Source organism: Tachypleus tridentatus, unplaced genomic scaffold (genome assembly GCF_004210375.1).
Source record: "Tachypleus tridentatus isolate NWPU-2018 unplaced genomic scaffold, ASM421037v1 Hic_cluster_1, whole genome shotgun sequence".
Lineage (NCBI taxonomy): Eukaryota > Metazoa > Arthropoda > Merostomata > Xiphosura > Limulidae > Tachypleus > Tachypleus tridentatus.
The window spans coordinates 31797128-31809190 of NW_027467777.1; positions in this window are offsets into that span (position 1 = coordinate 31797128).

Consider the following 12063-nt stretch of genomic DNA (forward strand, 5'->3'; position numbering starts at 1 on the left):
ATGAATCGAACGACAGAAGCGCCACCAAGAAATCAGGAAGTCAAAACACTGCGAACAACTGTTGTATTATAATTTGCTTTATTTCTTTGAGGTTTTATGCATAACAATCAAAATTCGCCCTGTTTCCTATTTCAATTTTTAATCAACCACAATGGACCAAATAAAACTAAAAAGTTCTAAACAACGATATTTATGGAGGGCAACGTTAATGGAATACGGTGTCTCCAAAAAAACAAAACAGCAACAATTGAAGAACACCAAAGACATATACAATGAATAAAATCAAATAAACTTTTAATTAGTAAATGCTTACAGTTTTCGTGATAACTGTGGTAACAAATAAGGTAAAACGATTTAAAATGAAATAAAAAGTTATAATTAAATATGTATTTTAAGTATTCTATTATATCACATTTTGAGTTCTTTTATGCCTTCGTATTTAAAGTGATAAGTAATAATTTATAAAGATTTTAATTTTATATTAATTATTATACGAGAGGCTATGAAAATGTTATTATTGCTAAAAAACAACCTGTTTTAATGTTTACAAAAATCGTTATATTATTTAGTTTCTCTAGTTTACATTAATGTATAAAAATACTGAACACTACAAATAAATTACTTTGAAATAAATGTTATTTTTTCTTTCATTGGACTCTAAACGTTCTTCTTTACATCTTCTTCAGGAGTGTTCAACCAAAACATAAATCGTAACTAACAGTACAAAACCTTAAAAGGTTTGAATACTAAATTCTGACCAAATCTAAAGCGTGTATTTCTACGACATATTGAGTAGTAAAGTTTATTGTTGAAAGAATTAACTGTTACCTGTAATAAATAAACATTCTCTGCCAGTTACAGGTTGAAATAACACATATTAAGACGAAAATATAAAATAATTAAAATTATAGGCGCCATCATTTGCCCCTGTTTATATGTGGTCGTAGTTGTTTTATGATAAGAGCTTTTTTGAACTTTCTGTCAGTGTACTTGGTTAGTTTGGTGAGGATTTCTGTAGAGAATGGTGGTTTCAAGTTATGTGTTACTTGTCCTTGATTATTACAGACTGGACTATTTTGTGTTGTTTATAAATAGCGTCAGTACGTTCTTTTATCTTTGTGTGTAAGGTTTCTTTTGGTTACCCCAAAGTAGGTAAGATGGCAGCTCTTACACGTTAGCTAATAAACAACATTAGGAAAAAAAATCTTTAGAATGTAAACACGTTTTCGAAAGACAGTTGGCTCTATTACATTACATGGCAGAGTAGTGAGATTTTGAAAGTTTTTTTGTTTTTTTTTTGGGGGGGTAGGTGAGTCTGGATGGTCTACAACTTTAATTGTCAGTTCAGATTTCTTAATTATAGTTTTTATTTTCTTTGAAATAATTTTGTCTACTAGAAGTACGAACAGTATTAAAATCACTATTTTACGCGTGTACAGAAATGATTCGGTGTATTTTACAAGTTTATGTTATTTTATCAAAGGGAGTCTGAGCGCCATCTGTAGTAAAAAACAACAACAAATAAGATTGGATTAATTGATTTTCCAGCCATTACCTCTAACCAGTTCGTAGTAATTTGGAAACTATGATTATTATATATATATATAACTCTCAATGTTTGTTCTCCGTCTCCCTCTTTTAGCCCTCTATTTCTATTAAACTGTTAGTGAACAAAAATAAATAAATAAAAATTAAATATTTGTGAATGCAATCTAATAAAAATATTTTCATTTTGAAATTATGTCGTTATTTCGTCATGAAATAGATGATAATCAATAGACGTTTCCTGTGAGTGCTGTCGACGTGGGTGGGAAAGTCAGCAAAGGTTTAAGTGTTATTTTCACTTCTCTTCAACAGCTATAGATACGTTTCACTTCTTTGTTGAGAGACAATTATTTCTTAATAGATTCATTTGATTAAACCAAAAGGCTGTAACTATGTGGCGCTATATTGAATAGTGCATAACAACTTTATCATATTCAGTCTATGTGAGCGGTAACACATCTTTTCAAGAATTAACAAGATCTAGAATTCTTTAAAATACCAGTAGCCCGCTGGTAGAACAGTAAGTCTACGGATTTACAACCCTAAAACCAAGGGTTTGTATCCCCTCGGTGTACTGGCATGGCCTAGCGCGTTAAGGCGTGCGCTTTGTAATCAATGCATACAATCACACAGAAACACTTCTATGTGGGCTTCTCTGTCGCGCCAAACATGCTTGCCCTCCCAGCCGTGGGGGCGTTATAATGTGACGGTCAATCCCACTTTTCGTTAGTAAAAGAGTAGCCCAAGAGTTGGCGGTGGGTGGTAATGACTAGCTGCCTTCCTTCTAGTCTTACACTGCTAAATTAGGGACGGCTAGCACAGATAGCCCTCGAGAAGCTTTGTGCGAAATTCCAAAGAAACAAACAAGTATAGAGCTCAATGTGTTTTGCTATATGAAAACACATCTTGAAATATTAGACATTTCTTATACCTCAAGTATTGGTTTCAATTAAATTCTATACAGTTTTTTAACAAACTATAATAAAAGGTGAACAGAAGCTGACATAAGATTTTAATTTAGGCTTATATTATTAAATATTGCTGTATATTATAGCCACAAAACTATATACTAGTCTTGTAATCTTGTACATGTGCATGTTAACAGTAATCAGTATAATAAGGATATAATTAGGAAGATTTTAATATGTGACAATGTGTTTTTACTATGCAGGACACCGCAAATCACATCTCCATCACAACCAAGCCTTGTGTAAATAAACTGTTTTTTTTTAATAAAATTTCTTGGGTAATGATTAACGATACTATTGTTAGCTCTTAGTCTTAGGCCTTATTAGGTCTCTCATTGTTAAGCCTTTTTTGTGGTTTATCTACTTGAACCTAAGCGAGTTAAATTTCAAGAAAACAAAATTAAATTAAAAAGCACCAATGTAAGATTTTTATTTGAAATAACTATTTTTGATGAGAGGAGCTACTCTTCACTGGATCAGAAACTTTCTACACTGAAGTTAAAGTCGCCGAGGTCAGTTACGTTTGAAAAATTGTATACGCCTAACATAAGGCCTAATGTTCGTTTTAAACTTTAAGTGAGGTAAACTTTGAAATGATGTTTAAAGTAAAGAGCCACTAATTAAATTGTAAAGAAAATACTAAAAACGAATTGAGGAATTAGAAGTTAATTATTTTACTCGAAAAGGTTTTACTTATTTAAGATCATTGGATCCTACCTGTGAAGTGTTCTTCTTGTCATCTTTAAAGTTTTAATATATAAAGTTCGCATTATTTGTTGAATAACAAAAGAAAAGGCCTGGCATGGCCAAGCGCGTAAGGCGTGCGACTCGTAATCCGCGGGTTCGCGCCCGCGTCGCGCTAAACATGCTCGCCCTCCCAGCCGTTGGGGCGTATAATGTGACGCTCAATCCCACTATTCGTTAGTAAAAGAGTAGCCCAAGAGTTGGCGGTGGGTGGTGATGACTAGCTGCCTTCCCTCTAGTCTTACACTGCTAAATTAGGGACGGCTAGCACAGATAGCCCTCGAGTAGCTTTGTGCGAAATTCCACAAACAAACACAAAAGAAAAAATCTTTTTTGTTCCACTGACACTGCACAACAAAGTGTTTTCTTCTTGAACACTGTTGGGTGTTCCTTATAGATTTTTGGCTGCTGATCACGAAAATCACATCCATATTTGCCCATCACGTACCGTTTTATCGATATCTTCAGTTTTGCTACAATGGAAAAACGATATCAGGGCAACTGGAATCCGTCAATGCTTGCTGACTACTGTTGGACACTGCAACGTGATGCACCGGACATTGAATACAAACGAAAATCAGGAGCAAAACACTTTTAATTATGTTGAACTTAATAACGTATTAGAAACATCAACGCAATTAAATACATTATTACCGGTAAACAGTTAACTGTCTATTTCTCAGAGTTCCTACGTGATGAAACAAAACTATATTTGTGTATACCCACCAGGTACCTGTCACAATCAGCAAAAACTTTTCAACAAAATTGTTGTGCAGTGTAATTGATAATCTACATTAAATTATTACACATTAAAAATGTTCTTTAGTAAGCAATTTTGCAAGATGAATTACATATAAACAAATAAGAGAAGGTACTGGAAATAGTATTAACGCATTTTACAGGAGTAATTATTTTCACATTAGGTTTGCTTAATAGTGAATAATAACACAAAAAAGTTCTTAATTTATACCTAAGTAAACATATTTTAAAATCGTAATTTTATTTTAAACATTCGATTTTTCTTTTACTTTACGTACTATATCTAGAAATTGTTCTTTTAAAATTGTATTAATTTTTTAATATTTTTAATGGAACTCCAAATCTAGTAAAAATCCTAAATTTAAAATGTCCAGATTTGTTTCTTTAGAATTAAGAACAAAGCTACACAATTGGCTGTCTGTGCTTTGGCCACCCAGGGTATCGAAACCCGGTTTGTATCGGTGGGAGACCGCAGACATACCGCTGTGCCAATGAAGGAAAATGCTCAACCTAAAAATGACGAAATCTGGAATTGTAATTATGATGTATAATTTCAAAACATAATTACCTAATGTTTTCCAGCTCTCTAGTGGCTCAGTGGTAAGTTCTGAGGATTTATGATACTAAAAATTGGGTTTCGTTACCTGCTATGAGGAGAACACAGCGTAATGAGTTCCTATGTGCTTTACAACAAACAATAAATATTTCCAATTCAAGGTAAATCTTATTATAATAAGAAATAAAAAGTACCCAGTCTTTTTTGGACACTTTTATCTTAACTGTAAGCTCATCATTAAGGATGGTGAACAGTAGAAAGAAAAACGGGTGATGATAATAAATAGCACGTGAATCAGCCACAAGGAACGTAGTTCTGTAATAAAGCTGGAGATGACTTCAGCGAGTTGTGTTGCCAAATCCTGACTAGGTGTTACCTAAAGGATTCAACTGTTACAGTGGTTTTCTTGAAGATAAGCGACCCTAATGTACATGTCAAACGAAACTGTCTAGATTTTTTTTCTTTCGAAAAAAGGTTCCCACGTAATTAAAAATTACTATTTTCCCAAACGTTTCTGGTTAATTGTACACGTAAAGGTATCGGTATTTTTCAGATGCTGCACTAATAAATTTTAGAATGATATAATAAAAGATATCCATATAACAATAATCAGAATGTACAGGTACTAAATATCGGACAGTGGATGGACCACAACAAGGATGTCACATAAAGCAAAGGCCAGTTTTAGGGTGTTACGTATAAAAACCAATGCACTGTGTGATATCATTTAGGCCCATTCATCTATACACAAGCGAAATTATAAAACCGAATTTCTTATTTTTTTACATACCAGTTTTAGTCTCCTGTCTCTAAAACTTTCAACTAGTCACCGTTAAATATTCCTTTATATATGAGTTTATTTTGTAGCAAAGTCTATTGGACTATCTGTAATATCCAGCGTGGATAATCGAGTCTTGTGTTTTGGTGTTGTAAAACCACAGAACTTACTGCTATCCCACTTGAAGACCGACATATGAGCTAATTTGTGCCTTAAGTTATAAGATGTAATTTAATGATTAATACATGTGTTTTTATTTTTTTCTCTTAGTGGGGAAGTTATTTTCTGGACAAGACCACCACCATCTCGCTTTATTTTTATTTTCTAACCTGATAAATGGAGGGTATAAAAATACTTCTGTACTAACCAAGCCTGCCTTTGGTTGGTAAAACTGTTTCTCAAGAAAAGGTTCGAAGCGTGTAAGATAATTATTTATTATTTACTTCTATGTTTGGCCCAGCATGGTTAGGTGATTAAGGTGCTCGACTCGTAATCTGAGGGTAACGGGTTTGAGTCCCCCTCACATCAAACATGCTTGCCCTTTCAACCGTTGGAGCGTTATAATGTGACGGTTAATCTCACTATTCTTTGGTGAAAGGGTAGCCCAAAAGTTGGCGGTGGGTGATGATGACTAGCTGCCTTCCCCCTAGTCTTACACTGCTAAATTTGGGACGGCTAGCGCAGATAGCCCTCGTGTAGTTTTGCACAAAATTAAAAAACAAACGAACAAACTTCCATGTGTATTTAAACCTACATGGTAATTTAAATACATAGGGATAGTATTGTAAAATAATCTAGAACTATTAAACCTTTGTATCCATATAATCTAAATGTAGAGATAGTATTGTAAAATAACCTAGAACTATTAAACCTTTTTATCCATATAATCTAAATATAGGGACAGTATTGTAAAATAACCTAGAACTATTAAACCTTTTTATCCATATAATGTAAATGTAGAGACAGTATTGTAAAATAACCTAGAACTATTAAACCTTTTTATCCATATAATCTAAATATAGGGACAGTATTGTAAAATAACCTAGAACTATTAAACCTTTTTATCCATATAATCTAAATGTAGAGACAGTATTGTAAAATAACCTAGAACTATTAAACCTTTTTATCCATATAATCTAAATGTAGAGACAGTATTGTAAAATAACCTAGAACTATTAAACCTTTTTATCCATATAATCTAAATATAGGGACAGTATTGTAAAATAACCTAGAACTATTAAACCTTTTTATCCATATAATCTAAATGTAGAGACAGTATTGTAAAATAACCTAGAACTATTAAACCTTTTTATCCATATAATGTAAATGTAGGGATAGTATTGTAAAATAACCTGGAACTATTAAACCTTTTTATCCATATAATCTAAATATAGGGACAGTATTGTAAAATAACCTAGAACTATTAAACCTTTTTATCCATATAATCTAAATGTAGAGACAGTATTGTAAAATAACCTAGAACTATTAAACCTTTTTATCCATATAATGTAAATGTAGGGATAGTATTGTAAAATAACCTGGAACTATTAAACCTTTGTATCCATATAATCTAAATGTAGAGACAGTATTGTAAAATAACCTAGAACTATTAAACCTTTTTATCCATATAATGTAAATGTAGAGATAGTATTGTAAAATAACCTAGAACTATTAAACCTTTTTATCCATATAATCTAAATGTAGAGACAGTATTGTAAAATAACCTAGAACTATTAAACCTTTTTATCCATATAATGTAAATGTAGGGATAGTATTGTAAAATAACCTGGAACTATTAAACCTTTGTATCCATATAATCTAAATGTAGAGACAGTATTGTAAAATAACCTAGAACTATTAAACCTTTTTATCCATATAATGTAAATGTAGAGATAGTATTGTAAAATAATCTAGAACTATTAAACCTTTGAATCCATATAATCTAAATGTAGAGATAGTATTGTAAAATAACCTAGAACTATTAAACCTTTTTATCCATATAATCTAAATATAGGGACAGTATTGTAAAATAACCTAGAACTATTAAACCTTTTTATCCATATAATGTAAATGTAGGGATAGTATTGTAAAATAACCTGGAACTATTAAACCTTTGAATCCATGTAATCTAAATGTAGGGATAGTATTGTATAATAACCTAGAACTATTAAACCTTTGAATCCATATAATCTAAATGTATGGATTAGTTAGTTATCACCATTAGATTCCACCAAGGAACATAGGGCTGCAATCGCTTGCGGATTCTTCAACAGGTATTTAAGTGAGTAGGTTGTTAGCCCGCAGCACCGAGCTGTCCATAATTTAGTAGTGTAAGACTAGAGGGAAGGCAGCTAGTCATCACCACCCACCGCCAACTCTTGGGTTACTCTTGTACCAACGAATAGTGGGATTGACCGTCACATTATAACGCCCCCACGGCTGGGAGGGCGAGCATGTTTAGCGCGACGCGGGCGCGAACCCGCGACCCTCGGATTACGAGTCGCACGCCTTACGCGCTTGGCCATGCCAGGCCTAACTGTAGGGATAGTATTGTAAAATAGCATAGAATTATTAAACCTTAGGTAGCCTTAGAGTAGGTTTGCACGAAATTCAAAAATAAACATACCCTTAAAAAGCGATCACTTTTCAATGTAATTGCGTTACCTATAAAACGCCAAATTGTAGTTTTGATACCTTAGGTACCACTGCTACTTTACATTTGGTTATAACTCATTGCTAATATGTGTTTTTAATATAATGTATTCAACTTTACAGAAGTTAGTAAAAGCTTCCGTGGACCATAGATGGATTTATGGTCCGGAAATAAATCCTTTGGTCCTGCCAAATTCTTAATCACTTATTTACCCACTATTGAACCATAAACTAATTCTTTTATCAGAAACTTAACTGGTTGTATAATGTTCACTTCACCGACCTTCTTTGCTTAGCCATATCCTTATAAAATTCTGAAGGTCATATCTCCCCAGTGGCATGGCGGTATGTCTGTGGACTTACAACGCTATAAACTGGGTTTCGATACCCGTAGTGGGCAGATTACAGACAGTGCTCTATGCTTAAACCATAAAACAAAGAAATTCACTTTGCACACATTACAAGGATTGGCTTCGTGTCTGGTAAAATGTATAATTAGACATTTCAATATTAATATATAAATAAGGTAAAAGTAGGATGTATAATTGGAGCTATACAGCTTGTGTTGTACACATTGTAGGATGTATAATTGGAGCTATACAGCTTGTGTTGAACACACTGTAGGATGTATAATTGGAGCTATACAGCTTGTGTTGAACACACTGTATTATGTATAATTGGAGCTATACAGCTTGTGTTGAACACACTGTAGGATGTATAATTGGAGCTATACAGCTTGTGTTGAACACACTGTAGGATGTATAATTGGAGCTATACAGCTTGTGTTGAACACACTGTAGTATGTATAATTGGAGCTATACAGCTTGTGTTGAACACACTGTAGGATGTATAATTGGAGCTATACAGCTTGTGTTGAACACACTGTATTATGTATAATTGGAGCTATACAGCTTGTGTTGAACACACTGTAGGATGGATAATTGGAGCTATACAGCTTGTGTTGAACAAACTAGTATTTATAATTGGAGCTATACAGCTTGTGTTGAACACACTGTAGGATGTATAATTGGAGCTATACAGCTTGTGTTGAACACACTGTAGGATGGATAATTGGAGCTATACAGCTTATGTTGAACACACTGTAGTATTTATAATTGGAGCTATACAGATTGTGTTGAACACACTGTAGTATTTATAATTGGAGCTATACAGCTTGTGTTGAACACACTGTAGTATGTATAATTGGAGCTATACAGCTTGTGTTGAATACACTGTAGGATGTATAATTGGAGCTATACATCTTGTGTTGAACACACTGTAGTATTTATAATTGGAGCTATACAGCTTGTGTTGAACACACTGTATTATGTATAATTGGAGCTATACAGCTTGTGTTGAACACACTGTAAGATGTATAATTGGAGCTATACAGCTTGTGTTGAACACACTGTAGGATGTATAATTGGAGCTATACAGCTTGTGTTGAACACACTGTAGGATGGATAATTGGAGCTATACAGCTTGTGTTGAACACACTGTAGGATGTATAATTGGAGCTATACAGCTTGTGTTGAACACACTGTAGGATGTATAATTGGAGCTATACAGCTTGTGTTGAACACACTGTAGGATGTATAATTGGAGCTATACAGCTTGTGTTGAACACACTGTAGGATGGATAATTGGAGCTATACAGCTTGTGTTGAACACACTGTAGGATGAATAATTGGAGCTATACAGCTGAAGGTCAGGCGTAGCTAAGAGGTTAGCATATCCGCACTGGTGAACCTGAGAGTTTCAGTTCGCGTCACCTTGACACAAACTCGCTTTCTACTATTTGGAGCCGTGGGTGCGTGACAGTAGAATCATATTGCTTGATCAGACAGTGATAGATCAAAAGATTTCAATGGTTGTTGTTGAACAGTTGCCTTCCTTTTAGTCTATCGAATCAACGTTATCAGTACTAGCACAGGAAACACTAGGACACATCTGGAAAACCTCTGATTTTACTCACTGATCCTTACGTCTGAAAGTAATGAAGTTTTTTAGATAAGCTATTAATTAAATGTTTACCAAACAATTAAAAACATTTAAAGAGTAGGATTCCTGTCCAGTTGAGATTATTAAATAATGTTTGTAAATGTGGCTACTAGAGGACGAATTTTATATACAAAAAATGACCTGGAAGAAGGTCGTGAAACGTTGGGAATCCATAACAGTCACGATTTGTGAAGGTACGTTGGGAAACCATAACAGTCACGATTTGTGAAGGTACGTTGGGAATCCATAACAGTCACGATTTGTGAAGGTACGTTGTGAATCCACAACAGTCACAATTTGTGAAGGTACGTTGGTAATCCATAACAGTCACGATTTGCGAAGGTACGTTGGTAATCCATAATAGTCAATATTTGTGAAGGTACGTTGGGAATCCATAACAGTCACGATTTGTGAAGGTACGTTGGGAATCCATAACAGTCACGATTTTTGAAGGTTTTTGCGAAAGGTTCTGTTCGTGTGTATTTATAATAAAGATTCTTTGTTACTGAATTAATGTGTACTAGTCAATATTCGATCGGCTTTAGGACAACATCCACTTTGCAAAGCTATTTTGTCTTGCCCCTCCAGTGGCACAGTGGCAGGTCTTTGGACTTACAGCGGTAAAAAGTGAGTTTCAATTGTCATGGTGGACAGAGCACAAATAGTCCATCGTGTATTTTTGTGCTTAATTACACACATACAATTTTACTTAAATAAAATCCAAATCTTAAAAAATATATTAGTTAAGAGTAAAATCCCAAAAAAATATTTTCTAATATTCCGAGGTATTGAGCTTTTTAAGAATATAACTGAAGTAAGGAAGCAGGATATCCCGAAGTATTGGTATTAGTATTTCTGTTTAATGTGGTATTCATTGATTGGTTTGATAATCGTTGGCTTATTTCGTGAGAAATATAGAAATAAGAGGGAATGTGTGAACATGTTAAAAGTGAAATATTAAAAAAAACATTTTGGTGTCCGTTCTGAAAAGAATAACATTTTTCATATACAACTTGAATCACCACATGTTCATAAAAAATACTTAGGTATTCATAATAGTACCCAAAGAAACGACGTTTCGCTTTTAATTGTGTGAAACTTGAGTAAATGAGTGCCATCATATAGCACTGGTAACATAGTTCTTACCATGAGATTAAAAACTGAAACTGTAAAAAAAACGAATTTATGTTTATCTTGGACCATTCACAACAGGATGTATACAGATTTTTATCGTCCTGTTTACAATTAACGCGAAAAAGATTTATTGTGTTCTGTGTTTCTTTCCACCTAACAGCTTAGATAATCCATCACAGTGTTTATTTTTTTCTATCAAACTACCCAAAGTCTGTTCTGTTTCCTAACACGCAACGTGACCTAAAATTAGTGTGTTGTTTTTGTAAGTTAACAAAACTAACAATAGGTGGCAAACCTTGTGTATTTTAAATTATATATTTTACTTTGTTTTACTTCCCATAACACTTTTAATTCTTCTTTCCAAATTTCTGTTTTAGTAAATCGGCGAAATTCCTATGAAATGACACTTGATGATTTTTAAATGTATTTATTGAATAACCCTTAGCATGAAAGATTTCGTGTTTGGTAACAACTAATACACTGTGGGCTATTTGTGTTATGCTCATTAAGGGTATCTAACTTTTTTTAGCGCGGTAAATCAACTGGAACGACATCTTATTTAACGTCAGAACAGAGATCCCAGATGGTCTCCAACAAAGGAACGTTCTTTCCTTTGAAAGTGCTCGGGTTATATGGTTTTTATTTTTGTAATTCATTGTTTTTTGTTTTGTTTTTTTAAATCTACATCTTTACTCAAAGTCTTGAAAAGTTTGGCACACGTGTCTATTTTAGATTCCTGACAGCAGAGGGATTGCAACTAGTCAGTAATATCCACCACCAAGATGGCTGTTGTTAAATGAATCGTGGAAATGGCTCTCACATTATAACGCTTACACAGATAAAAATATCGGTGGTCGTGATCAGTGGTATTTTGTGATTAGGACCTCGGACCTTCCTATACACAGTTCAGCACACTGAACACTATA